Source organism: Jaculus jaculus, chromosome 14 (assembly GCF_020740685.1).
Source record: "Jaculus jaculus isolate mJacJac1 chromosome 14, mJacJac1.mat.Y.cur, whole genome shotgun sequence".
In the NCBI taxonomy this organism is placed as follows: domain Eukaryota; kingdom Metazoa; phylum Chordata; class Mammalia; order Rodentia; family Dipodidae; genus Jaculus; species Jaculus jaculus.
Window position 1 is genome coordinate 57,539,727 of NC_059115.1, and position 27,256 is coordinate 57,566,982.

Here is a 27,256-nt window from a genome sequence, read left to right on the forward strand (position 1 = left end):
GGAAGCAGGATTCGGTCCACTGCACAGAGCAGTGAGCAGTGTACTAATCCATCCTAAGCATCTACACAGACTTAGCTGAGGAACTACAGCCATGACGGGGTCCCAAGCAGTTAGGAAAAGCGCCCCCACCCCCGCCACCCAAACCCTCCAAGGCCTGCGTGACCAGCCACAGCACCCTGTCTCCCGGGCTGCGGGTTCGCCTCCATTAATCCAGCAGACCAAACTCTTCCCTTGCTCAGAGTCAACATGCCATGATTGGTTCCCTTTGGGCTGTGTCAGTTCTGCAAGCCAGACACCAGAGCCCGCAAGTCAGGAGAGCCTGCCTTTCTGGAACACCATTTGTTTGGACAGGACAGGGCCACTCGGGGCGTTTTCATCTCTTGAAAGCTCCCAGGGCAGAGAGCATATTTGAGGAATTCCTTTTTTTTTTTTTTTCAAAGATTTTTTTTTTTTTTTTTGCCCCTTCCAACATTTTGTTTAAGAGAAAATGAGATGTCTATCTTCTGTTTCCTTATTTTTTTTCAGGAAAGCAAAGGGTTGTTGACTTCCTCCCTCTCCCCTCCCTTCCTTCCTTCTTCCCGAAGGTACTCATCTGAGAAAAAGAGAACGAAGTATTGTTCCTGTTCTCCTTCTTAAGTCATTTGAAACACTGTCCCTGTGAGTTCTTTAAGTTCCCTGCAATCTGTACACAAGAGAAAGAGGGAGAGAGAGAGAGGGAGAGACAGAGAGAGCCAGGGAGCAGGTAAAGCGGTGGGGCCGCTGCGGCCAGTCAGCCCTCAGGAGCTGGTAAGTGACCACCCTGTCCCTTCTCCCTGCATTTCCCCCTTCCTGCAATGGAGGCTGCCCGGGGCATCTTCCAGAAACGACCTCGCTGGCATAATCTTTAATCAAAGGGTGTGATCGATGGATAGCCCAGAGTATAAGCTCATTATTAGTTTTTTTTTTTTTTAAGAGAATATGAATGCTTTGCAGAGCTGAGCCTGGCCGAACTGGACATACAATTGCATTGGGGCTGAGGAGGACCCTGCGTTTCAGCTGGATTTTGGCACAGACAATGTGGCTGGGTTAGCCAGTAGCCATTGGGATGTGTGCTGTCTTCCCTGGAAGAGTGACTCCCTTCCAGGGCTGTGGCCTTGGAATCCTCAGGGTATCTGTTAAGAGAGACTTTTTTCTTTTGCTCTGGGGTTTTGTGATAAGTGGTTTGGGTTAAGGTGTTCTCTTATTTTCTTTCCATTCATTATCCACCATTCAAAAGAGGATGGCTAATGTGTGACTGCCACTCTGCTTCCCTGAAGGAGGAGGGAAGGAGGGAGAGGGTGTCACTTTGAAATAGTGTTGCATTTAGGGGGAGCTCATGGACTCAGATACCACACATGTGGGTTAAGAGTAAATTTATTGCTCACCGTGGATGGAAGGGGTCATGTACCACACAAAAGGAGGCAAGGGTTCGGGGGGCATGGGGCTTTAGTTTTGAAGAACAGCATGCTACTGGAATGGGAGGGTTAAGATTGATTGCTTGTGTCAGGAGTGAAAAACTAAAGCCACAGATGCAATTGAAAAGCAGTCACTCAGCGCCTGCTTTTCCAAGTGCCAAACAGAAGCCGGCAAGCCGGTCAAGATCATACACACCACTAGTCTTTAACTGGCACTGGCTTTCACTGAGTTTTTCAGAGAGGGAATAATGTTACTCCTTATGGTAAGCCACGGGGCAGCTGCAATCACGTTGTCAAACATGGGCCAGTAAGGTCACACGGAGAGACTGGGGCATGTTTGCTAATATGGACAATTTAATTCAGAGACACGCTGAATGGGTTGGAAGACAATGGTCATCCACACTTTAAGATATTCATTTCTATTATAAAGACTGGTTGGACTCCTGAGGGATAAGAAGATAATAAAAGTCTCATTTTTTTAAATTAATTGGGTCACATTTTGCATTAACCACAACCAAGTAATTAATCTTTATTTGAAACGGAGCCATCATCTTAATGAAGATGAGGAGATGTGATAAAATTGGATGGTTACTGAAGGTTTTGTTCCATTTGTTAGACCTTTTTTCTTTAAACACACACACACAACTCTTCTTAGAATCCCCCCACCCCCGCAAAAAAAATAAGCAACCTGAAACAAGGTGTGATTCACAGTTGCCTGCTTGAGGGTGCAAAATGAGTGTCACAGCAGTTGAAAGCGGTTTCCAGTGCCCCCTGCCATTGACCTCATCAAGGTCAGAAGGTAGCCAGGACTGGGGCACCTTGGGCATTTTGTAACATTTGTCAGCAATTGTCACCCCCGAGATGAAAATGAAGGGCTACAATTTTGCCTTGGTCCTTTCAGTTTCATTTCTGCTTGATCATATGTCAATGCTGTGCTCAATTAAAACAACAGCGCCGAGCATGATTTGGCTTTCTTTACCGACGAAACACATCAGCCTCCACACGGGACAAGCGTCCGCAGAGTGACTCTCAGTGAGGACAAGGCAAAAGCGGGAAAACCACACCTAGCATGTGTCTTCCTCACCGCGTTAGACTCCGGAGCCGGGGATGCTTTCGTTTTTTATTTAGGAAAAAAAAAATTCAATATTTTTCATTTGTCTTGTGAAGTCATTGCTAGGTTATTTGTTGGATGCTGTGTGTGGTAGGGATAGGGGTTAGTTACCTGAAGGTGGGAACTTCAATGACCTTCATTTAACTCACTACGGTTCAATCAATCGGTCTTTACTTAACTCCAAGGCATGACTTGGCATCTGTGGAAATTTCCAGTGTGATTCTTCTTTGGGATGATCAGAGGCCCCCTTTTGATCTCGCTAGGGGAACTCCAGTTTGGAGTGATCCAGATCTTTGTTCACACAAGATTTTGTCCATTAACTTTTGACAAAACTATATAGATAACTCAACTATTGATTTATCATTTGCGTTTGAGGAGCACTGGGGATCGAGCCAGGGCTTCGTGCACACTGAACATGTGTTCTACTACTATATATACGTACTATATACTCCCAGCCCCAAAATATAGTTCAGATCACATCAGAGTATATGCCCTCAGGGCTGTGTCTGAAAAGTGACTCAAAGGAGAGCAAATGTTCGGTCGAAAATATATGCAAGCTGTGGGATATGAATTTGGATGTGAACTTTTAGCTTTGTCACTGCACTTCAAGTCAGGACTTTAACCCAAGTCTGTATCCCTTAAATGTAAAATTCTGTTAACATAATGGCGTCATTCTAAAGATCAAGTATAATTGTTGACAGAAAGCAGTTAATACAATGCTTGGGAAATAGTAGGAGTCGATCAATGTCAGCTGTGATATATTTTTTTCCCCCAGAGTAATATATAGCACTTAACAGACTGATGTTTTGACAAATTCAAAGACTAGGATAGATCTCCTATAATTTGGGCAATTCTTCTTGCTCAATACTGTACCAGGGATCTCTCATTGGATTATTCGTCACAGTTTTCAAGCTGGGCACAGGTCGCGTGAACACACATTGAACTCTGGGTTCTCCTAAAACGCAAGGTGGTAGTTGAAGGTTACTGTCCATCCCAGTTCAGGGCAGAAATAAAAGCAGCCTCGGCCTGCCTCACTGAGTGCTGGCTAATTCAGCGGGGCTCACGGGAGGGCAATGTTTCCTTGGGGACCAGAGTTCTCTACATAGATGAACTGTGGCAAGAGACCTAAACGATGCTGCAGACATCGCACCCCCCCCCACCCCGCCTTTCACCCACTTCCCCAGGCTTCGCACTGTGTTGTGACCTTTTCCCCCCCGGCCCTGGAGGACTAGGAATCTTATTATTCCTGAGACCACGGTGGCCGTGTCATGACTCAGCCAGAGAGAAAGGCAGTGGAAATGACACATTCTTTCCCTCACTCAGGGCTGAACCCACTTGGGGTTCCCTCTCCTCAAACATTCCAGCAACAAGCCCCTGGCCTTCACACCTCACAACAGGATGCATGTCACCACTGCATGTGTGTTGGGGGAGGGGTATGCAATGGATCTAACTGCTGTGCCTTGCACTCTGAACTCCAAAACCAACATATTTGTTCACTGAGTAATAATGATGCTCTTACTTAGCTCCCAAACTTACCTCCACTTTTGTTTCCCCCCAAAGGCAAAATACTTAATAGCGAAAATGTCCAAAAATCTACTACCAACAACCCCATCCCTTGAGGCTCTTTTATTAGAATTAAGGTGCTGATCCAGCAGGGGCTGTTTTGGACACTTGTCTTAGGAGAACCAAGTAGAACTGGATTCTTCTGCACAACTGTGCAAAAGGTGCCTTCCAGTGTGACTTGGTGTTGGAGCAAAAGGCCAGGTCAGGAGCCAGAACATATCTTTTCTGATCCCACTTCTGCCGCTCCCTAGGATGATGTGGGCTTCTGCTTGCGATGACAGGGACGGGTCACATCAGTGACTGTAGCTGGTCTGCGTGTGAGTGGGTGTCCGAATTTACCTGAGGACTTGTTTACGCTCTGAGTCTCTGCCTTGCCCACTGCCTGGGGCGGTCTCAGAGGGCCTGTGATTTCTCTATGACAGATGGTGGCACAGTTTCCCTCTTATGCATGCCAACCATGTTGTTCACGTTAATTTCTTGATATTAACGATGAGCGCACGCTCTTTGCGCCGTGCTTTAAGGTAGAATTTGTATCCAGCACTGGGTGATTGCTCTGGAAGCTGTTTGCTGTTAGTATTTCGGAACGAGGGGAGCCCCAGCCAGTCATGCCATTGAAGGAGACTTTATCAGTCGTCTAGACAGCCATGTAGAGACAGTCGATGTATCCGTGGGTTCTACATTCACGGTTCATGGAGAAAGTTGTATGGGCTTTTTCCCTTGTCATTTATTCCCTAAACAATATAAGACAACAATTGTTTATGTGGCATTCACATTGTATTTGGCATAACAAGTGATCTAGAGATGATTTAAGGCATACCAGAGGATGTCTGCAGGCTCTATGCAAATACACTATGCTGTTTTCTTTAAGTGATTTGAGCATCCACTGATTTCTTTATCTTCTGTGGGTACCAAAGATACACCATCCTAAGCCATGAAAAGATCAGTGACTCAGCCTTACAAATATTATTCTCTGTGAATACACTTTTATTTTAGGTGTTTTCTGTATGACTTGTGTTTTATATTCCTTAATCAGCAAAAAGCAGAGATTACTTAAACTTTTCCTATTCCCTTTTAAAATTAATTAATTTATGTGTGTTTCATGGGTGTGAATGTGGGTGTGCATGTGCCACAGTGCATGTGTCCAAAGTGAGAGGACAACTTTTGGGTCACTTCTTGCCCTTCTACCTCATTTGAGGCAGGGTTTCTCTCCAAGGACCCTCACTTTGCTGGTCTTTGCTAATTCCCATGAGCTTCTGGGAATTTCTCCTGTTTCCTTTTAAACATGCCAACAGATTCAATCATAAAAGGCTTAGGTGTTTTGTTTTGTAATTTGTAGTTTTTAATTAGTATATGCTAATTGTAAAATAGGTTTCCTTGTGACATTTTCATACATGTGTATGTTTCTTTAAAAAAAACTATCCTAGAATCTGGGCTGGAGAGATGGCTTAGTGGTAAAGGCACTTGCCTGCAAAGCCTAAGGACACAGGTTCGATTCTCCAGGCCCCATGTAATCCAGACACACATGGTGGCATGTGCGTCTAGAGTTTGTTTGCAGTGGCTAGAGGCCCTGGAATGCCCATTCTCTCTCTCTCTCTCTCTCTCTCTTTTTCTCTCCCTCTCTCTCTCCCCACACACACCCATCTCTCTGTCTCTAATAAATAAAAATAAATCTTTAAAAAAAAACTATTCTAGAGGCTGAAATATGCTGAGCCTGTTTGAAAAATTCAGTTCCCGTCCCTTAGTTCATAATGATATGGAAAGGTAAAGGGATTAACAATGGTGTCTGAAAACTCAACACTCACGTTCACAAGCATGCTAGATTTGCCGTCATTAGAAGACAAATGTGTCCCTTACAGGAAAACTTGCCCTGATTTTCTTCATCTACTTTCTACCTGAACCACTTGATTTTTCTTTTTATCTTTTCATATATATCTGTACACTCAGTGGGACAGAGCAAATAGACACAAGTCTCCCTCTGGCAGGAGCAGAGAACACAGGTGTCTGCTGTGCTCTCTCAGAAACAGCCACTGCTGGCAGCTGTTCTCCGTGACACTTCTACTACCAAACCCATGTGCATTACATGATGACATTTGAGTAAGAGAACATGTTCCCAGCAGGAGCAAGTGTCCTGTGTAGTAAGTAGTACGTGTGTGGTATGTGTATAAGTACAGTGGGGTTGCTGTAGTATACTGTGTGGTCATCAGAAGACAACCGCAGGAAAGGGAATTTATTCTGTCTATTGCCCGCATACTCAGGGGCCTGGAACAGCACGTGCATACAACAGATGTCCAATAAATATTTGTCGAATTAGTAAATAAATGGCTGTCAAATAGAAAATTTTTATCATTATTTAGTGTCAAATGAAGTAGTTAATTGGCTTAAAAATTTATCAAAGAGGGCTGGAGAAATGGCTTAGCGGTTAAGCGCTTGCCTGTGAAGCCTAAGGACCCCGGTTCGAGGCTCAATTGCCCAGGACCCACATTAGCCAGATGCACAAGGTAATGCATGCATCTGGAGCTCATTTGCAGTGGCTGCAGACCTGGATGCACCCATTCTCTCTTTCTCTCTCTCTATTCCTCTCTCTCTGTCTGTCACTCTCAAATAAATAAATAAATAAAATTTTTTAAAAGTCATAGGCTATTTATAATCATGGAAAATGCTAATAAAAATTTTTAAAAATGATTAAAAAAGTCATAGGCTAGAGAGATGGCTTGGCAGTTTAAGCCACTTGCCTACAAAGCCAAAGGACCCAAGTTCAAGTCCCCACGACCCATGTGAGACAGATAAACAAGGTGGCACATATGTTAGGAGTTTGTTTGCAGTGGCTGGAGGCCCTGAAGTGCCCATTCTCTATCTGCCCCCTCTCTCAAACAAATAAATAATAACATGTTATGACGATAGTCAAAAATAGTAGCTTGTGGCAGTTTTACATTTATTTGGCAGATTTAAAGTGGTATAGATGCTTAATAACATGTTAAGATTTCCAATGATGCTTTATTACGTTTAACAACTCTGGGGTTCAAGGATTCTATTATCTTGTTTATTTTTTTTTTAACTTATTTGGGAGTGACAGACAGAGAGAGAAAGAGAGAGAGAGAGAGACAGAGAGAGAATGGGCACACCAGGGCCTCCAGCCACTGCAAAGAAACTCCAGACATGTGCATTACCTTGTGCATCTGGCTGACGTGGGTCCTGGGGAATCGAGCCTCGAACTGGGGTCCTTAGACATCACAGGCAAGTGCTTAACCGCTAAGCCATCTGTCCAGCCCGGATCCTATTATCTTAATAGACACTGAAAAAGCTCTGTCTATCTCTATTGACGAAGCCTGCCTCTTTTCATGTTGTTGATCAGAGCCACACAAAGGCAGTTCTGTCCCCTCTTGTTTTCCTTTGATGTATTACGGCACCAGGTTGGCCTCATTCTTTGCAGCCACAGGTAACAAGTGGGAGAATGGCATCACAACATAACACCAGAAGACCACATTTTGGAGGCTGTTAACAGGTTTGGGGGTCTGCTAGGTGCTTCATATACACTCTCACCGTCCCCGCCCCAGTGCCTTATTCTTTCCATCTTGGAGTTGAAGAAAAGTAGAGAATGCAGAGAAAGTGAGTGATTTACCTTACTAAGTGGATGTTGCTCATCCTTCATAAAGGAGGGAAGGTTCTCTGCAGCTAAGACATTTTAAAACTTAAGCCCCTTCTCAGGCAGTACCTGGCAAATGTGGGCCAAGGACCAGGTACAGCATCCCCTAGGGGCTTGTGAGAAACGCAGACTCTCAGCCCCTGCCCTCCCACTGGATCAGAATTGCCATTTCAATAAAATTTGCACACACGCTTCTGTTGCCTATTCAAACTTAGGGCAGCCCTGCTTTCGGGGTTGTCATTTGCTGTGCAAAGATCGGTCTTGGAATGTAGGCGCCTGTTCCAAGGAGTTACAAGGCCGTTTGTTAACCTTGACCTTGTTTGAGACAATGGAATTCTCCATTAATAGTAGCATTACTGGACCAGTGCCTGTTCTGTTTAGCACAGAGCATCAGTGAGCGTGTTTCTTGCTAGGTACCATCCAACAGGTGAACTGCATCTCAAAGATCCTGAGACCGGGCTGGAGAGATGGCTTAGTGGTTAAGCGCTTGCCTGTGAAGCCTAAGGACCCCATTTCGAGGCTCGGTTCCCCAGGTCCCATGTTAGCCAGATGCACAAGGGGGCGCACGCGTCTGGAGTTCGTTTGCAGAGGCTGGAAGCCCTGGCGCGCCCATTCTCTCTCTCTCCTCTATCTGTCTTTCTCTCTGTGTCTGTCACTCTCAAATAAATAAATAAATAAATTTTAAAAAATATTTTAAAAAAGATCCTGAGACCACGAGGGAGGAAAGGGCCAGGGTATTGCTTTCCACGGGTGCTTGGAGCGCCAGTCAACAAATTCTGAGGGACAGGCCCTGGTCCCAGAAAGTGGAAAGGATCTAGGAGTCTAGCGTGGGGTGAGGAATCGAGACTGTACGGAGTAAGGAAATTCCTATGGAGAGCAATGGAGAATATTTGGGGCACATTATATCATCAAATGGCGTTCAGCTTTTTCAGCAGTTTAAAATGTATTTAAGCAATACTGTTTAGTTCTATTTCTAGCACTGAACCAAAACAGGAAAAAAAAAAATAGAGAGAGATTATTAACTTGGAATATTCCAGAATAGGGGACAAGAAATCTTTCTCTCAACCCTTCTTTTTTCTTTCTCTGGGAGCACCTTAGCCAAGAGATTCCAGGACATGCCCTTACTTCTCCCAGCTCAACAAGTCTGCGGAAAGAATCCTTAGAGTTTCCTTTTTGCTGGGGACTCACCGTTCTCTCTTGGAACAGAAATCAAGAGGGAACTATTGTTGGAGGGGTGGGGAAAGGAAGTGGCGGAAGGGAGCGAGGGAGAGGACAGGAATAACTGCTCCTTGCTGCAGCCAGGCCTCAACCCGGCCAGGACCTGGGTACAGATGGTGGCTTCTCCCCCTTGTGGAGACCCTCTGACCTCCTGCCACCCACAGTTCAGGGAGCTGAGCACCTCCAGGGTTTCAAGAGTCTCAGGGCAGCTATGCCACAGGATGTCCACTGTGTTCCCTGCAATGTCACCTCCTCCCTGCCTCCTTCCAGCGAGCTTCTAGGAAAACACACACACACATACTCACACACACACACACAGAGGGTCTTCCAGCATTTGATCTAAAAAAAAAAGTATACCTTGAGCACTTAAAAAAATTTTTTTTGTTTATTTTTATTTATTTATTTGAGAGCAACAGAGAGAAAGAGGGAGAGAGAGAATTGGTGCATCAGGGCCTCCAGCTGCTGCAGACGAACTCCAGATGCGTGTGTCTCCTTGTGCATCTGGCTAACGTGGGTCCTGAGGAATCAAGCCCCGAACCGGGGTCCTTAGGCTTCACAGGCAAGCGCTTAACCGCTAAGCCATCTCTCCAGCCCCTTGAACACTTTTTGAACTCTCAGGAGCACTATGCTTAGTCTACTAAGATGAAATTTCTGAGCTGCTAGAACTGGGTGTCATAGTATCAGAAACATGCAAAGTTCCAAGAAATGACCCAATGGGGAAGCCAGGCTTTGCAGGAAACAGGAGAGCAGACACTGCTGTTAAGCGTTGCCTTTCTCAGCCTTCTGACAGCTCTCAGTAATGAGGCACATAAGTGGGCACTTCCTCCCTCCTGTGTGGTCAGTGGCCCTCCTGGAACCCTAATAGCTCCTACGCAATGCCTCATCTCTGGCCTCTCTGGGGAGGGGAGGGATGGAAGTTTCCAGAAACATCCTTGTCGTCACCTGGCTGCAACGGAGGCTGGGATCTAAACAGGAAGGTTGAAGCTTAGTGTTTAGCATAGAAGGCCCAGCCGAACCCTGCCAGGCTCTGGAGAAGGTGGCCCCTTACACATTGTTACAACTTTCAGGTGCCCGGGCACCAGTACAACAGGGCTTATGCTGGCTCCCTAGTGGTCCTCCTGGCTTCTCTAGGAATTTAAGCATCATATCTTTCAATACATGCACTTGAGAAGGACATTTCATGGTGAGCTAACCTCACTCTGTTTTTGGATATAAAATGTGTCTTCACTCTGTTGTGGAGAGGGAGTTGGTTATCTATAAAGTGTGATCACTTAATGTCCCCCCGCCCACGTGTGCCTTATACACACACACACACACACACACACACACACACACACACAAGTTACTGGCTCTATGGAAGACCAAGAGCCCATGGATTTATTTATTTGACTCAAAAACATTGTAGCCAAGAAGGAAGACTGATATACTTCACCCTCTAAACATCTAAACTGATTACTGTTTTAGTGTGTTTTTTAAAGTTTTTATTTACTTATTTGCAAGCAGAGAGAAAGAGAAAGAGAGAGAGACAGACAGAGAATATGTGGACATGCCACAGCCTCTAGCCACTGCAAACGAACTCCGGACACATGCACAACTTTGTGCATCTGGCTTTACGTGGGTCCTGGGGAATCAAACTTGGGTCGTTAGGCTCCACAGGCAAATACCTTAACTACTGAGCCATTTCTCCAGCCTGTTATTTGTATTTATTTTGATTTTTAAAATTTACTTGCAAAGAGAGGGGGGTGGAGAGTGGGCATTGCCAGGGCCTCTAGCTGCTGAAAACGAACTCCAGATACATGTGCCACTTTGTGCATCTGGCTTTTTGTGGGTACTGAGGAATAGAACCTGGATCATCGGGCTTTTCAGGCAAGTGCCTTAACCACTTAGCCATATCTCCAGCCTGTCTCAGCATTTTTCACCTAGTGATATTCAGTCGTGTTTGAATTTTATTAGTTAGAGGCAATGGAGAGAAGATAGTAAAAGATTTTAAATGTTTTTCTAAATAGTTCACAAAGTGTTTCATGGATTTATTGTGTGTGGTTTGGAGAGTGTAGGAATACAATGAGAGAAAGCTAAAGTTGGGGTCACAATGTAGTGGCCAAAGTGAGTTCACTGACTCATGAGCCCAGGTGTATGTGGAGACCTTGTGATCAATGGCTTGTGAGCCTAAGTGCACACGGGAGCCCAGTGTATGGTGCTTATAGCGTTACTGATCCAAGGGGGCAGGGGCTCTGGAGAGTATAATTGGTAATTTGAGAATTGGGTAGCTATTCAGGAAAAATAAACTCACATTATGCCATATTTTTAATGGCATTTTAGGTAAATCAGAGACATACAATGTCAAGAATGCAAGTATACTGTGAGACTAAAATTATACTGATGCATTGTCATTTTAAAAACAAATGCACAGGAGCTGGGAAGATGGCTCAGCCATTAAAAGGTGCTTGTGAAGGCTTCCAGCTCAGGTTCAATTCCCAAGTTGCTCACATAAGCCATATGCAAAAAGTGGCATGAGTATCTGGTGTTCATTTACAGTAGCAAGGAGCCCTGGTATACCCATACACACACACGCGTGCGCGCGCGCGTGCAAATAATAAATACAGTTTAAAAAAATTTTTCATTCTTTAAAACTAAAAAAGTGAATGTATAAAAATACTAGAAAAGTGAGAGATTTATGTTTGTGAACCCCAGAGTAGGGAGGGTCTGCCCAGTTAGATGTAAGAGCTTTAATATTTATTGCACATTAAAAAAATTATTTATTTATTTTTAATTTATTTGAGAGCAACAGAGAGAGAGAGAGAAGGAGAGAGAGAGAGAGAATGGGCACGCCAGGGCCTTCAGCCACTGCAAACGAACTCCAGACGCGTGCGCCCCCTTGTGCATCTGGCTAACGTGGGTCCTGGGGAATTGAGCCTCGAACTGGGGTCCTTAGGCTTCACAGGCAAGCGCTTAACCGCTAAGCCATCTCTCCAGCCCTTATTGCACATTTTATTGCATTACGACAAAAGACTTCTGCAGGGCTTAAACTCAATAAACAAAAGCACACACAACACTAGGGGAAACATTTGCAAAGTACATCACATGAAGTTTAACAGAAACAGAAACACAGGAAAATGACATGGAGCACACATTCCATGTGAAATGAAATACAGTTAGTGTGGTGGTTTGATTCAGGTGTCCCCCATAAACTTAGGTGTTCTGAATGTTAGGTTCCCAGCTGATGGAGATTTGGGAATTAACGCCTCCTGGAGGGAGTGTATTGTTGGGGGTGGGCTTATGGGCTTTATAGCCAGTTTCCCCATGCCAGTGTTTGGCACACCCTCCTGTTGCTGTGGTCCACCTTATGTTGGCCAGGGGGTGATGTCCACCCTCTGCTCATGCCACCGTTTTCCCCTGCCATCATGGAGCTTCCCCTCGAGCCTGTAAGCCAAAATAAATCTCTTTTTCCCAGAAGCTGCTCTTGGTTAGGAAAATCTCACATTCCACAGGCATCCCATACAACCCCCGGGGCCAAGCTATTATTAAAAGATATAATCACAGGCTGGATAGATGGCTTAGCGGTTAAGTGCTTCCCTGTAAAGCCTAAGGACCCAGGTTCGAGGTTCGATTCCCCAGGACCCACATTAGCCAAATACACAAGGGGGCACAGGCGTCTGGAATTCGTTTACAGTGGCTAAAGGCCCTGACATGCTCATTCTCTCTCCCTCTCTCTATCTGCCTCTTTCTCTGTCTGTCGCTCTCAAATAAATAAAAATATTTTTTTAAAAAAAGATATAATCAAACTCTCAAGTCTCAATTACAAAAACAAAAGGGGGAATCCATACCCCCACACGACCAACTAAAAAGGGCCTTATTTACCCTAGATATATCTTAATTTTTTCTAACAGTTTATAATGTGTGATGGTTATAAATCTCTTGGGCTCCAGGGGCAGAATTTGGTAATTTAAATAGATGGCCTCCTTCCTAGCAGCTTGTGCCTGACCCTCCCCTACTGGGAAATGGCGGACAATCCACCTTCTAGGAGACTGCCACGTGGCCCCCTTGGACTGACCCAGGTGGGGACAGGGGAGACGTCTGCCATCTCGTGGTGACTGGGCTCACTGATTTTTCCCAAGCCTACTGGGCATTGGCACATGCCAGAAAAAAAAAAAAAATCTAAACATGCCATTAGTTATATGCTTCAATGTTTTGCAGCTCTTGGGCTGCCTGATCAAAATAAAATAGATAATGGCCCCTACTTCGTAAGCAAGGCCTTTGTAGATTTTCTCCAGACCTGGAAAACTCCACCACTTGGTTAGGTGATTTCTACCAGCAATGCGAACCAGACTGCAACAGTTAGTTTTTTGTTTTTTTCTTTAATGTAGAAAATAGATGCTACTCATCCTAATTCATAACAAGAAAATCAAACAAAAACTCAGACATCAATTTTTACCTATTTGACAATTTCGAGAGAATAAAATGGGAGAAAAATCTTTGTAACCTTGGAATAGACAATGATTTCTAATTATGATACAATTATGACAAGCAGAAGTAAACATTTATGAGCATACTTGTGTCTGGGTTCTGGAAAGCACTCTCAGTCACTTCTGGTAACTTAGTAAGAAAAGTTATCAAATTTGGGGCTGGAGAGATGGTTCAGATGTTGAAGGTGCCTGCTTGCAAAGCCTGCCAGCCTGGATTCAATTCTCCAGCTCCCATGTAAAGCCAAATACAGGCATGTGTCTGACCTGCATTTTCAGCAAGGGACACACATGCAGTAAACGAATCTCTCTCTCTCTCTCCTTCACCCCCACCTTTTTGGTTTTTCAAGGTAGGGTCTTGCTCTAGCCCAGGCTGATCTGGAGTTCACTATGTAATCTCAGGCTGGCTTTGAGCTCATGGCAGTCCTCCTACCTCTGCCTCCTCAGTGCTGGGATTAAAGGGTGCCACCATACCAGCCTGAATCTATTTTTTTTTAATTTCTTTTTTAGATACTTTATTGTCAAACAGATGATGATAAATAGATAGAGAATATAGACATACCAGGACCTCCAGCCTCTACAAACAAACTCCAGATGAATGTGACACTTTGTGCATCTGCCTCTTACATGGGTACTGGGGAAATGAACCCGAGTTATTAGGCTTTGCAGGCAAGTACCTTAACCGCTAAGCTATCTCTCCAGCCTGGCCATTTATTTTATTTATTTATTTGAAAGAGAAAGAGGGAGAGAGAGAATGGGCGCACCAGGGCCTCCAGCCATGGCAAACAAACTCCAGATGCATGCGCCCCCTTGTGCATCTGGCTAACAAGGGGAATCGAACCTTGGTCCTTTAGCTTTGCAGGCAAGTGCCTTAACTACTAAGCCATCCCTCCAGCCCCCACCTTTTCTTTTTTTGAGACAAAGTCTCTAGCTGAACCTAGAGCTCATTGATTCAGGTAAACTAGCTAACCAAGAGCTCCAAGGACACCCCACCTCTGTTTCCCCAGCAATGAGATGATAGGTACTCATGACCACTTCTGGCTTGTTATGTGCTTGCTGGGGATGTTAACTCAGGTGTTATGCTTGTGTGGCAAGGACCTTACCAATTAAGCCAATTCCTCAGCCCCCTAAACCTTTGCTCTTTAAGAAAAAGTTATTACAAAAATTAAGTCACAAACTAGGAGAAAGCATTTGTCTGGCAAAATATTTATTTCTAGAACATACGAAGAATTGTTCAAATTCAACAGTGATATGACAGCCCAACTAAGAATTAGCAAAAGTTCAAACATACTTAAAGAAGAGATATAAGAATAGAAAACAAATACATGAGAGCTGGGCGTGGTGGTGCACACCTTTAATCCAGCACTCGGGAGGCAGAGGTAGGGGGATGCTGTGAGTTTGAGGCCACTCTGAGACTTCATAGTGAATTCCAGGCCAGCCTGGGCTAGAGTGAGACTTTACTTCAAGAAACCAAAAAATAGGGCTGGAGAGATGGCTTAGCGGTTAAGCACTTGCCTGTGAAGCCTAAGGACCCCGGTTCGAGGCTTGATTCCCCAGGACCCACGTTAGCCAGATGCACAAGGGGGCAGATGCGTCTGGAGTTCGTTTGCAGTGGCTGGAGGCCCTGGCGTGCCCATTCTCTTTCTCTCTCTCTCTCTCTCTCTCTCTCTGTCTGTCACTCTCAAATAAATAAATAAAAATGAACAAAAAAAAAATTAAAAAAATAAAAATAAAAATAAACACATGAAAAGATACACAGTATTATGTGATTATGAAATTGTAAACTCAAATCATATTGAGATGCCTCCAAACATCGAGTTAAATGCCCAAAACTGAAAAGATGGAAAACACCAATTGTCGATAAGGATGTGGAATGACTAGAACTCTCAGATGTTGCTGGGGGGAATGTAAAAGGGATTGATCTTTTGGAGAACACTTTGGGAATTTCTTAGGCAGGCTCTATTGATCTATCTATCTATCTATCTATCTGATCATATAAACTAGCAATTTTATTTGTAATTACTCTCAAAACCTGAAATATCTACATAAAAAACTGACCTAAGGGCTTGAGAGATGGCTTAGGGGTTAGGGCACTTGCCTGCAAAGCCAAAGGACCCAGGTTCAATTCCCCAGGACCCATGTAAGTCAGATGCACAAGGTGGCGCATGTGTCTGGAGTTCATTTGCAGTGGCTGGAGGCCCTGGCATACCCCATTCTCTCTCTCTCTCTCCAAAAAAACAAACAAACAAAAAACTTGACCTAAGTGTTCATGATCTGATTGCTTATAATAACTCCAAACAGGAACAATCCCAAGGCCCACAATTAGTGAGCGCAGATAAGCAAACCTGATCTATCTATGCAAATGAATATTACTCAACTATGTAAATGAAATACTGATATATACAGCAATGTGGATAGATCTCAGATCTCAGATCATTCTAAGCCAAAGAATCCACCAACAATATTTTTGTATGTGTGTGTGGTGTGTGCATGCATGTGTGTATATATGTATGTGTGTGGGCACATGTGTATAGGTGGGCACGTATGTATGTGCACATGCCTGTGGAGATTGGAGGTCAGTATTTGGTGTCACTCTCCATTCTATTCTTTGCTAGAGTTCACCAGTTTGGTTAGACTAGCTGGCCAGTGAACCCCAGGGTTTTCCTGCCTCTCGTCCCCGGAGCTGGCATTACAGGAATGTGTCGTAATGCCTGGCTTTTGACGTGGGTTCTGGGAATCCAAACTCAGGTCCTTGGGCTTGTATGACAAGCATTTTACCCACTGAGCCATCTATCCAAGCCCTGTTTATGTATTGGACCAAAGTATTCCTTATTATCATTCAACTTCTTCCTCTATCTAGGAACTACCTCGCCCATGACACTGCCTCATTCCTTCCTTTATTATACATGACCGTGGGCAACTTGCTTAGCTTATCTGTGTGTTAAACTCCTTATTGACAAAACGGGGAAAGACTAGGAGCTGCCTCCCATCAGATGCTGTGGCCATGGAATGAATGAATGCATTTGATGTCTTTCACACAATGTGCTACATAGGAAAATACTCAGCAAATACTGATTTCAGGCACTGTTTGCTTTTGACACATAGTTGAGGTGGAATCGACACTTTGGGATTGAACTAGTAAGTGAAATGTGACCGAAGCCTGAAGTCTGTTGAGTTGTGGTACTTCTCATCCGTGTTTCCTTGGCAGGCGGCAAGGACAGAAGCTTTTATGAACATGTCACCAGTTAGGATTATTCGCTTGGTGGGAAGGGTCTCAGACTGGACAATAGAGATGACTTTCCAAGTCTATAACCTGATGTAGTAGATACATCAAGACCTGCATGGAAGGAAGGGATCAGTTGGCTGGGCTCAGAGCTGAGGCCTTATTCCACATTGCCATCTGTAAAAGGAAACAGCCCGGTGAACCGTTCTGAACAAGACAGGAGCAGTGTTCTCTTGTCACAGACCAAAATGCAGAGGACCAGAGTTATCAGAGGGCCAAAAGGAAGTTAGACTGACCTTTTACAGCAGACTCAATGTTTAGCCAGCTGAAAATTTCACTTCCAGCTCATCCCATGAAAGAGTCATACAGCTTTACTATATCAGCAATCTTCTGGCCTAATAGAAACAGTTCCTTTGGTTTCATGGTGTGTGCAAGGCAAAGCCTTTAAAATTATTAATTAAATCTATTTTTTTTAATTTATTTTTTTATTTTTTTATTTGAGAGCGACAGACACAGAGAGAAAGACAGATAGAGGGAGAGAGAGAGAATGGGTGCGCCAGGGCTTCCAGCCTCTGCAAACGAACTCCAGACGCGTGAGCCCCCTTGTGCATCTGGCTAACGTGGGACCTGGGGAATCGAGCCTTGAACCGGGGTCCTTAGGCTTCACAGGCGAGCGCTTAACCGCTAAGCCATCTCTCCAGCCCAATTAAATCTATTTTTGAAACTGACACATAGCCGGGCATGGGGGCCCACACTTTTAATGCCAGCACTTGGGAGGCAGAGGTAGGAGGATCGCCATGAGTTCCAGACTACCCTGAGACTACATAGTGAATTCCAGGTCAGCCTGGGCTAGAGTGAGACCCTATGTTGGAAAAAAAAAAAAATGACTCCCTCCTGCCCAAAAAGAAAAACTGGCACTTATAGGCATAAAAATGACATATGGGGGTGCAGTGGGATCTGAGGCTTTGAATGTTGTTAGACTTCAAAAGTGACCCTTGAAGCTGAGGAGATGGTTCAGCACTTAATTTTGCTTGCAACGCCTAATGGCCCAGATTTGACTCCCCAGTACCCATGCAATGCCAGGTGAACAAAGCGGTGCATGTATCTGGAATTCCTCTGCAGTAGCAGAAAGCCCTGGTGCGCCCAACTCTCTCCCTCTCCCTATGTCTCCCTCTTTCTCTCTCAAGTAAATAAGTGGAATTATTTTTTTAAAAAAAATTAAAAGTGGCCCTGGATTTCAGGGCAGACTGACATTGTTTTATAAAGTGAAGGTGTCAGGCAAGTCAGCTGCTTGGAACTGGTCATATTTTTCTGAAAGTGGGCATTACAATCATGACAGCTACTGATCCTCACTGCCCATGGGGGAGGCTCTAAGCGGGTGCTATGGACCTTAAAGTAGATAGAACCAAGTTTGAGACTTCCAGAAATTTCCAGCAAACGAATGGCTACACTGAATGGAAAAATGAATGCTTCTATGGCTTCTGTTCCTGCCCACTGCCCTCCACCCTAAGTGGCAGTCCCAGGCCTCCAGCCTGACCTGTAACACTCCCAGTGACCTCGCCCATGCCAGTGAGGCCTGGCTTTAGGTCTCTTTACCAGCGGGTCACATTCATGAACATGTTGTCTCATTTGTCCCTGTTCACGATGTCTGACATAAGAGCATTCCCTGCTCTTTACCACCCTGGTGGTTTTGGTCAGTGAAGAGCAGAGCTGAGTGGTCTGCTGCCATTTTCAGGGCCACAGCAACTGCTGGGGTTCTTCCTCTGAAAGGCTGGGTGAAGGGGGATGGAGGAACTCGGAGATGACAGTCACTGCTCTGCCCGATTATTACCATAGATCTCCAGCCCTCAGCTTCTGGTGAATCTGCTTCCTTCTCTGCTCAGGCAAGGGTGGGGGGGCTTCTTGTCAATGCCATTAGGAAGAATAAAGGTTAGCAAAATTATTTATTGAGTACTTTCCTTGTTCGGTACCCTTTGTATTTCTGGCTTTATAGAACATCACAGTAACTCTGCAAGATGATTTATTATCGATTCAATTCTTTTTCCATGGGGGCTGGACTGAGGCTCAGGGGAGATGCAGTAACTTTCCATAGGTGATCAGCATCCAAAGCAAAGGCCGCCTGACTTCTAAGCTTCTGCCCCTTCTGCAGCTCCCGGCTTCTATGAGACACACACCCTCAAACATGCTTAGAGCCTTGCCTCGCCACGCCAGTGTCTTCATGATGCTGCTCTCCCTTCCTCTCATCATCCGTCCCCATCTCCCCAGGGATCCCATACAGCCTATAAAAGAGGAAGAGTTCTTCCAGTGGGTGCAGCCAAATCTCTGGGAGGTCAGAGGACATGAATTCTGAACCGCTTCACATTTACCCAGTTGGGTCCCTTCTCTGGGGCTATAGGACAGCCTAGGAGGCAAAAATCTATGAGGCCAGCTAGTTTATGCTACAAAATGTAAGGATTCTTTCCAAATAATCCCCTCCCTTGGTACTTTCTTTTTTTAAAAAAAAAATTATTTATTTGCAAGCAGAGAGAGAGAGAGAGAGAGAGAGAGAGAGAGAGAGATAAAAGAGAGACAGAGAGAGAGAGAATGGACATGTCAGGGCCTCTAGCCATAGCAAACAAACCCCAGATGCATGTACCCCTGTGCATCTGGCTTATGTGGGTCCTGGGAAATCGAACCTGGGTCATTTGGCTTCTCAGGCAAACGCCTTAACCGCTAAGCCAGTTCTCCAGTCCCCCTTGGTACCTTCTTTATCTTTCTCTGGGTCCTTTTATTCCAGCTCCAAAGCAGCCCATTGAATTCGGTGTCTTTTGAGCTCCTCTGCACTGACTCCAGTCTTGTTCTGACTCCTTTGGCTTCAGAATCAACAGGTCAAAGCAAGATGACCTGTAACATTCCAAGTGACCTCAACCATGTTGACAACAAGCAAAGTGGCCTCGGGGTGGGTTTCTCCTTCCCTCAGTGGGTCCTGTATTCCACCCTGAGAGCTCTTGGTGACATCACTTACAGCAACTATCACTCTTAAGGGTAGTGGTTCTCAACCGGGGGCCATGCAGTACCCCTGAAGGCACATAGAAGTGGGGCACATACCCTGGTAGTTGGTGGTGGGCAGGAATGTCCAAGTTCTGCCATGCACACCACAGTCTAGGGTGATGGAAAATGATGAGTCCACACAAAATTGCAAAGCCATCTGCCCTGCTGAAAAGGTCAAGGCCAGGCTGGAAGGGATGGCTTAGCGGTTAAGGTGTTTGCCTGCAAAGCCAAAGGACCCAGGTTCAATTCCCCAGGACCCACGTTAGCCAGATGTACAAGGGGTGCATCTGGAGTTCGTTTGCAGTAGCTAGAGGTCCTGGCATACCCATTCTCTCTCCCTCTTTCTCTGTCAAAGAAAGAAAGAAAAAGGTCAAGGCCACCACTACCTTCTCACTATTTATCTCTCTGCACCCAACACAATGCCTGTCCCTCCATAGCGTCTTTCTTTTAAATATCTTTTTTTTTTTTGGGGGGGGAGGGTCTCACTCTAGCCCAGGCTGACTGGAATTCACTATGCAGTCTCAGACTGGCCTTGAACTCACAGGGATCTTCCTACCTCTGCCTCCTAAGTGCTAGAATTAAAAGCATGTACCACCACACTGGCAAATTTTTTTTTTTTAATATTTATTTATTTGGAAGGAGATGGAGAGAGAAAGACAGAGAACTCCAGATGCAGGTGCCACTTTGTGCACCTGACTTTACATGGGTACTGGGTAATCAATTGAATCTGGGTAATTAGGCTTTGCAGGGAAGTGTCTTAATGGCTGAGTCACCGCTCCAGCCCAGTATGAATCTTTTCAATGAGCATCTTCCTTGGTCACCACCCCTTGTTTCTGCATGTCTCTGTTTGTTTTTTTTTTTAACTATTTTTTAAGATTTTTTTTTTAAAGAGCCACCATGTTTGTCTTTGTTTATTTGCTTTCTTTTTAAAACAACTTTTTGTTCATTTTGATTTATTTATTTGAGAGTGACAGAGAGAGAGGGAGAAAGAGGCAGATAGAGAGAGAGAGAGAATGGGCATGCCAGGGCCTCCAGCCACTGCAAACGAACTCCAGATGTGTATGCCCCCTTGTGCATTTGGCTAACATGGGTCCTGGGGAATCGAGCCTCATACTGGGGTCCTCAGGCTTCTCAGGCAAGCACTTAACTGCTAAGCCATCGCTCCAGCCCAAGATTTATTTTTATTTATTAGAGACAGAGAGAGAAGTAGAGAGTGAGAATGGGCATGCCAGGGCTTCCAGCCACTGCAAACAAACTCCAGACACAAGAGCCACCTTGTGTATCTGGCTTACATGAGACCTGGGGAATCGAACCTGGATCCTTAGGCTCCGCAGACATGTGCCTCAACTGCTAAGCCATCTCTCCAGTCCTCGGCATGTGTCTGAAGGGAGCTGACCCACTTACCTCTGAAGTCTTGAGCCACCTTCAGAGGGAGAGGCTCTCTTTGGTTTTACCTCATCTACATTCCACTCTTCTTTTCTCTCCCTCTTCCCAGAATTTGCAAGTCTAAACTGATGCATCATGATTTACTCTTCTGCATGCAAAACATGTTTTTTTTTACGAATAATTTTAAGATGGGACTTTTCTTTCCAAAATAGATTTAAATTTCTTAAAAGTTATTGGGTCAGGCTGGAGAGATGGCTTAGCGGTTAAGACACTTGCTAGCAAAGCCAAAGGACCTAGGCTCGATTCCCTAGGACCCATGTAAGCCAGATGCACAAGGTGGTGTATGTACCTGGAGTACATTTACAATGCCCTGGTATGCCTATCCTCTCTCTCTCTCTCTCTCTCTCTTTCTCTCCCTATCTATCTACCCCCCCAAGTAAATAATTTTTTTTTTTTTAAAGGCATTGAGTCAATGGCTTAATTGATGAAGTTGGCAAGTGGTTAAGCCACTGCATGTTAAGTGACTTAGCCAAAGCAACAGAAATGGTCCTGTTCATTTGCCCTCTGGGGAGCTGAGGAAGTGCCACAGCTTGAGGTCTGAGGGTTTTTACTGTTTTGCTAAAATGTCAGGAACATGCACACCCATCAAGTCAAGGACTCCAGGTCCCAGGAGGGCCGAGGAGCTGTCAGAGAAGAGTCAGAACTGTGCCCTGCCTCTGCCTCGTGAGATGCTTGTCCCCTGGTCCCCCTTGCTCAGTGGGATGCAGCAAGCCACCTCAGAGGGAACATTCTCTGTGGTTGGGAATTTTCAGAGTTCAAGGGTTTTACATTCTGAACAATTCCCTCGAGAAGACCCATAGCTCCTTTCCCTTTTGACAACTTCAGAGAGAGAGAGAAAAAAAAAATTTGTTTTCCAGGGTGGGAATTCCCAACTCAGCTCCACACAGGGGCTCTCCCATTTTGTTAAAAGCTATTATGGAATCTTAAAGTTCTTCCCATTCTTCTCAAATTGAAAATTTGAATTCCTCCATGCTGAAGAGTAACCTAGCTTACGACTGGTAAGAACAGGCCGAGGAGGGTCCCATTTGCTATCATGAGAAAGTGCTAACATTTACTTAGCATGCACCATATAACATGCATGGTAACTGTTGAGTATCTCATTTAGTCATCCTCCGGAGGCAAGGCGTATTAGTCAGGATAGACGAGCCTATGCTTCAACAACAAAACGAAACACAAATCTCAATTTGCTGCTGATTGTGAAAAAAGAACAAGGAAAACAAGGCTATCTTTCTCACTTCATTACATATTCATTAGACGGATCAACCATGGCTTGGCTGGCACCCGCCACTGTCTTGTTGCTGCGACAGAGTACTACATCAGAAATAGCTTATGGAAAGGAAGGGCTTATTTTATTTTATTTTATTTTTATTTACTTATATGAGAGATATAGACATAGAGAGAAAGACAGATAGAGGGAGAGAGAGAGAATGGGCGCGCCAGGGCTTCCAGCCTCTGCAAACGAACTCCAGACGCGTGCGCCCCCTTGTGCATCTGGCTAACGTGGGTCCTGGGGAATCGAGCCTCGAACCGGGGTCCTTAGGCTTCACAGGCAAGCACTTAACCGCTAAGCCATCTCTCCAGCCCGGAAGGGCTTATTTTTGACTTGTAGTTTCCGGGGGAATTGTACCATGGTAGGGAAAGTGCACTGGGAGCAGACAACCAGCGTTATCAGAACAGAGGATGCAGACGGTGAACGGGCAGGCAGCACTATACGATGCAATTTCAGTGACTGCTCCCAGCGACACGCTTGTCCAGCAAGGTCCCACCTTCTAACGGCTCCATAAGCTTCCTAAACAGTGCAGCCAGCTGAGGATTAAATATTCAAACACACGAGTCTAGGGAGACATTTTACATTCAAGCCATCACAGCCAGTTATCTTAACTTTAGGCCTTATACCAATAGGACAAGTGTCATCTGAAATGTTTCATGTTGCTGTGGTAGAGGGGAAAAAAAAAAAAAAAGATGTGGAATTATGGACTACTTCTCACACATTCCACAAAGAAATGACACGCGTCCTATGTGCTTACATTTTATTGTCCCAAGCAAATCACGTGGTTGTGTCTATTTATAGTGGGGATAAGGAAATATAATCCAAACACTCGGAGGAGAGTTAGATATATCTGGTGAATAAAAATGTTATTATCCTTGTTTACTGAAGCTCAAGGATGTCAGTGGTGGATTTTCAATGTGATGTTGTCTCCTGGGCTCCTTGCCCCTCCTCCAGTGAGGCATTCCACAGTGGGCTACACACCTGATGCCCAAACTCCTCTCCAAATGCTGGTGCTGAGATAGAGTTCTCCGGACTTAAGGGCATATGTGGCTAGTACCAGCCAAGCTATGGTTGATCCGTCTAATGAATATAGAATGTAGTGAGAAAGGAGCCTTGTTTTCTTTGTTCTTTTTTTTCACAAAAGCACAATCAAACTTATGGTTGTTTAGCCACTATTTCATTTACCCATCCCAGTTATATTTCAAGAGCACATTCACATTTAGTGTGCAATCGTTATGTAACAGAAATTTTATTTTTGAACACATGCCAGATTTCCCCCCCAAATCCTATGTTCAGGTGTCATAGCCTTCTTTGTTTACTGCTTTTATTTGTTATGTAATGAGAAAATGGTCACTGTCGCCTAAGTTCGGTGAGGCTACCGCTGGTGGATGTTCAAGAGCCAGGGTAGGAGATGTCCCAAAGTCCCACTGTTACTTTCAGAAAACATCTTTTGCTCAAGGGAAGGATGAAACAATGACACTAGTCCTTAGGAAATCAATCCAAGTATTTCTTCTCTCTAGAGTTTACAGGAAATGCCCCAGAATGCCAGTTCTTCTCTGACTTTTCTAGTCCGAATACTCCCAGTGGAAGATAAAATTTTAAAGAAGAAAGTCTAAGTGGCTTGCTACTAATACTGTAACATGCCCAGGATTTTTTTTTTCATAAACATGAATATTTATTAGTTTGTGTGTGAGAGAGAAACAGAGAGGGAGAGAGGAGAATGGGTGCACCAGGGCCTCTTGCCACTGCATATGCCAATTCCAGACACATGTGCCACTTTGTACATCTGGCTTTACATGGATGCTGGAGAATGGAACCCAGGCCAGCATGCTTTGCAAACAAGTGCCTTTAATCTCTGAGCCACGTCCCCAGCCCCTTCTTGCCTTTTTTTTTTCATATCTGTTTTCATTGAAAATATTTTAAGTCATTCAACACCACATAAAACTGATAGCTCAGGACCTATACTAATAAATGCTGCAGTTTCCACCACCCCTGGGGGCTGGTTCCTAAGTCTTCCCTACCCTTTGGTGCCGAATGCTTATCTGAATGTGGGTCCCTGAGGGGAAAAAGAACCAGAGTTGCTGTCAGGTGGGGGAGTGTATGGTGGTGCCCTTGACAGCTACCGTACCACAGACAGTCAGGAGAGAACTAAAGCAAGAGGAGGTCACATAGAAGGCATCGGGGGATAGGGGCCAGTTAATACAATCAAGGAGAACCCTAAACATGGCCAAAAAAAAAAAAAAACCCCATGGAAATTACTTGGAACAAATCCATTGATTAACACAGTTGTTAAAGCACTACATTTTTATTCCTTCCATTTCTTCTACACATTAAGAAGACACAGTACTTCGTTTGAACCAAAGCAAGCTGTGGTCTGAAGAAACTGTTTAACCTTGCTGGAGTCACATCTGTAACTCAAGGGCTCAGCCTAATGAAGCATAAAGTGCAGAAAATGTTTGAAGGTGAAGAGTGCAATTTAAGCATTATGTATTATTAAACAAAACTGCCTTCTTAGGACAAAAATGCTCCAGTGACATTATATTGCCTTAACTAGTGGTCGGCACTTGGAAGAGCTGGCTGGCTAAGTTGTATGACGGAGGGCTCCAGTTGCTGATCCCTCAAACATGAAAAATAAATAGATAAATAAAAGGACAAAGAAACAAGCCAAGGCAGTAACAAATGGCGTGCACCCTTAAGCCACTGGCTTGGTTCAGAGCGAGATTCCCGAGCTAAGGAAGGCCTCACTTACGGGAATGGAAAAATATAGGGCCAGGAAATTGCTCAGAGGTCTCCCGTCTTTTCCTGTGTACATTGAGATGCACTGTGTTGGCTACTGTTTTGAATCAGCATCTCCAAATTTTTTTTTGTTTGTTTTTCTTTTGTTTTTTCGAGGTAGGGTCTCACTCTAGCTCAGGCTGACCTGGAATTCACTCTGTAGTCCCAGGGTGGCCTTGAACTCTCAGTGATCCTCCTACCTCTGCCTCCCGAGGGCTGGGATTAGAGGCGTGTACCACCACACCTGGCTTAGCATCTCCATTTTTGAAGTTGTCCTGAATTGTGTCCTTGGGAGAGGAGACAGTTGTGTGTGGTGAAGAAGAGGGGAAGGGCGGATGCCAGGAGGAGCCATTTAGACTTTCTCTGGAAAGAAACCAGCACTGAGCTGGGAGACTGGGTGGACAACCTGAGCTTAGGAAGCCTCCAAGTTTCCTGAAGTGGCCTCCAGTGAAGACAGTGGCCAACTCAACCTGGATGGCTGGATTCAAGCCAGGATCAGTTGGGGACACCAAAGACAGTACCCTGTTCTCTACATTTCGGCAGAGAGAAAATGAATAAAATAAATTATATAACGTGTTAGAAGATGTAGAGGGAAATAAAGCAGGGAAGGAGACAGATTGGGGAGTGTTCTGGGGTGCAAGATTAGGGTGGCCTGACTGAAAAGGTGATATGGAACAAAGCTGAGGAGAGTAAAAGACAGTGTCATGTAGGTGTCTGGGCAGAAAGGGCAAAGTCCCTGAGGTGGGACAATGCCTGATAGGTGCCAGAAACACCAGAAGCCAGCAGGATGGAGTGGAATAAGCGAGAGAGAGAAAGAGAGAGAGTGTGTGTGGTAATGGTTGGATTTGAACTTTATCTCAGGATCACTGGGAAGTTGCTGGAAGACTCTGGGCGAGGGAACGGTGTGGCCACACTTGCCTATTGGGAAGTCCCCAGGGCTGTGGTATAGTGAACAAGTGAAGGGGGCGGAGTAAGAGAGAGATGAGAGATGGCTCCTGACCCACTGTAGCTGTGCAGTTAAGCTTTATGGGACTTGAGCCCATTGGGAGATCATGGTAAAGACCCATGCAGAGATCTGAAAGTTATTTAGGAAACGGAACTTGGCTTTGGATGGGTCATGAGGTTTGCCAGAGAGGGAACGTTCAGGAATAATTCCTCTGATTCAAGTGTACCTAAGACCCTCCTGTTTATATAACTCACCTATTTTTTCTTAGCCCAACCTCAGGAAAGTGAGGAAATTTGTTTTTGTATGAGCATTTGAAAACAGGATAAAACTATAGGATGGTTCTATATCCATCCTTTCCTAAAAAGAGAAGAGTGAGGCAGACAGCTCTCTCCTGCCATACAGTCTAGTTGGAAAATGAATCCATGCAATAGTGCATCTAAAATCCCACCTCCAGGGCTGGAGAGATGGCTTAGCGGTTAAGCGCTTGCCCGGGAAGTCTAAGGACCCCGGTTCGAGGCTCGATTCCCCAGGACCCATGTTAGCCAGATGCACAAGGGGGTGCTCGCGTCTGGAGTTCGTTTGCAGAGGCTGGAAGCCCTGGCGCGCCCATTCTCTCTCTCTCCATTTTTCTTTCTCTCTATGTCTGTCACTAATAAATAAATAAATAAAAATTAAAAAAAAATAAAATAAAACCCCACCTCCAGGTTGGGGAGATGGCTTAGTGAGCAAAGTGTCTGCTGCATAAGCATTAGGGCCTGAGGTCACATCCCCTGAACCCATGCCAAATGCCAGGTGTAGTGACACCACGCATGTAGTCCCAGTGCTGCCAAGACAGAGACAGCAATCACTAGCTAGGTGGTCTACTGGACTTGGTGACCTCTAGCCTCCGCAAGAGATCCTGCCTCAAAGAATTAAGTTAAGAGAAAATGAGGAAGATCACCTCTGACCGACACACACACACACACACACACACACACACACACACACACACACTGCACCTACTCATGCAAATAAGTAACAAAACACAATTTCCAAGTTAGTGCTATCCGTTCGAAATGTGAGCTCACATAAGCTGTGAATGTAAGGCTGTATTTCCTAGCACCAGTAGAAACCAGTAAAGAGAAACAGATGACGTGAA

At 44.9% G+C, this 27,256-nt stretch overlaps 1 protein-coding gene across 1 annotated transcript in view; it reads left to right on the forward strand.

Annotated features, from left to right (window-relative positions):
* Nucleotides 1–598: 598 nt before the first annotated feature.
* The window catches only part of Znf366 (zinc finger protein 366), a 79,869-nt gene continuing 53,211 nt past the window's right edge, over nt 599–27,256 (forward strand). The window contains exon 1 of the mRNA XM_004651395.2: nt 599–786. The gene's annotated coding sequence lies outside the window, so the exon portion shown is untranslated. The remainder of the gene's footprint in view (nt 787–27,256) is intronic.